Below are 2,500 nucleotides of genomic sequence, written 5' to 3' on the forward strand. Positions count from 1 at the left end.
CCCCGGAACCCAAAGACTTTGGTTTCCCGAAAGCTGCCGGAGAGGTCGTCAAAGTAACGCCCCCCGATCGCTAGTTGGCATCGTTTATAGTCAGAACTAGGACGGTATCTGATCGTCTTCGAACCTCTGACTTTCGCTCTTGATTAAAGAAAACATTCTTGGCAAATGCTTTCGCAGTTGTTCGTCTTGCGCCGATCCAAGAATTTCACCTCTAGCGGCACAGTACGAATGCCCCCGTCCGTCCCTCTTAATCATTACCTCGCGCTCCGAAAACCAACAAAATAGAACCGAGGTCCTATTCCATTATTCCATGCACCATTATTCAGGCGAACCGCCTGCTTTGAACACTCTAATTTTTTCAAAGTAAACGTTCCGGCCGCCGCCAACACTCAGTCAAGAGCACCGACGGTGAACCGAAGGTGAGGCCGGGCACGCCAGTACACGCCTTGCGACGGACCGACGGCCCGAGCCCAAAATCCAACTACGAGCTTTTTAACCGCAACAACTTAAATATACACTTTTGGAGCTGGAATTACCGCGGCTGCTGGCACCAGACTTGCCCTCCAATGGATACTCGTTAAAAGTTTTAGAGTGTACTCATTCCAATTACAGGGCCTCGTTAGAGTCCTGCATTGTTATTTTTCGTCACTACCTCCCCGCGTCGGGAATGGGTAATTTGCGCGCCTGCTGCCTTCCTTGGAAGTGGTAGCCGTTTCTCAGGCTCCCTCTCCGGAATCGAACCCTGATTCCCCGTCACCCGTAAGAACCTCGGTAGGCAGATACCGTACCGACGAAAGTTGATAGGGCAGACACTTGAATGATTTGTCGCCGGTGCAAGACCGTGCGATCCGCAAAGTTATCCAGAGTCACCAACGAGCACGGGCCGAGGCCCGGTCGGTTTTTGGTCTGATAAATGCACGCCTCCGTGAGTCGGCGCTTTTCGCATGTATTAGCTCTAGAATTACCACAGTTATCCAAGTAACACGTACGATCAAATGAACCATAACTGATTTAATGAGCCATTCGCAGTTTCACTGTACGAGAGCTCGTACTTACACTTGCATGGCTTAATCTTTGAGACAAGCATATGACTACTGGCAGGATCAACCAGGTAGCTATTCGCAGCAAACGAGGCTGCTGCGGGACGACGGGCGCCCCGCGTTTCTTTTCACACGTTCTCCGTGTACATCGCTACTCAAACACTACGCTCGCGGCTTGCACGAGCTCCGAAAACCGTCGATTCCGGACGCTGCCCGGCGATTCGAGTGCAATACTCGCGCCGAGGCACGCCGATAGCTTGCCACTGGATCCGACAGACCGCTCAAAACCCCGGCTAAGCATGGGCGACCGCGCGAACAGCATTACATCTGCCCATCGTGCCCGACGCCAACCGAGATCGATTCTGCTTCGATTCGCACTCGCGCGCGCATTCGCTCACACGACTGCCTGCTCCCTCATAGTAGTCACAGAATCCTGCATCGCCATGGTACCCCAGAACGGCCTCGGGATCGCGCGACCTCGCGGCCGGATTTGGAGTTGGGGAAGGTGCGTGGCCGCTTGCCGTGGCCGCCGAACCGCGCCCCGGCCGGGCACTGCGCGCAACTCGAACGTTTGGACTCTGAAAATATTTCCCAACGTTTGGACTTTAACTTTTTGTCGAGACTTGAAAAAATTTCAGAGTCCAAACATCGACCCGCGGCAAAAAATTTTCCGAGGTCGAAAAATCCGCGCCCGGTCAAGAGAATATGCGCGGCCCGGGCGTTTGGACTCTAACATTTTTTGGAGTGGATGGGAAAAATTTTCAGAGTCCAAAACACCGACCCGCGCGTGATGCTCTCCCGAGTTCGGAAAATCCGCGCCAGGTGAAAGCTATGCGCGCGACCTGGTCGTTTGGACTCTAAAAAATGTTCAAGTCTCATCACACCGACAAAAAGTTAAAGTCCAAACACCGACTCGCGGCTAAAGCTCTTCCGACTTGGGAAAATCCGCGGCGGGTGAGGGCTATCCGCGCGACCTGGGCGTTTGGACTTGACATTTTTTTGGTGTGAATCGACTTGAAAAAATTTCGAAGTCAAAAGTCTATAAAATTAATCTAATGCCATACAGTGTCAAAGTGCACAATTTTAATCGATATAATCATAACAATATATGTCATACAACAAAATCATCAAATAATCGTCAAGCAGCATTGCAAAGCTACGTGAGTCAATGCAAGGCAATGACAACGTATTTATCAATTAAAGTTATTGTTAAATTATAAAATAAAATAAAATAAAATTAAATTAAATTGAAGAGCTCAATTACGCCAATGTAACAGAGTGTCATACAAAATATATTGAATCACACACGTCCAAACGCTAAAGAAATATATCAAATGCACTCACCTGCCAGTTACCGTTTTGGGTAACTCAGAATAGACCGTCTTTCGTCGGGAATTGAGTTGATCATTGAACATTGCAGTAGGAATAGGTTTAAGCGGAATAATAATAATAGCGGAAGG

The 2,500-nt window shown here is 49.4% G+C and overlaps 1 non-coding gene across 1 annotated transcript in view; it reads right to left on the bottom strand.

Annotated features, from left to right (window-relative positions):
• LOC143466330 (small subunit ribosomal RNA) overlaps window positions 1-1,114 on the bottom strand; it is a 1,808-nt gene extending 694 nt beyond the window's left edge. Inside the window, exon 1 of the ribosomal RNA XR_013118774.1 lies at window positions 1-1,114. This exon is cut by the window's left edge and continues 694 nt beyond it. This is a non-coding gene — a ribosomal RNA (small subunit ribosomal RNA).
• Window positions 1,115-2,500: the final 1,386 nt, after the last annotated feature.

This window comes from Clavelina lepadiformis, chromosome 7 (assembly GCF_947623445.1).
Source record: "Clavelina lepadiformis chromosome 7, kaClaLepa1.1, whole genome shotgun sequence".
Taxonomy (NCBI): Eukaryota; Metazoa; Chordata; class Ascidiacea; order Aplousobranchia; family Clavelinidae; genus Clavelina; species Clavelina lepadiformis.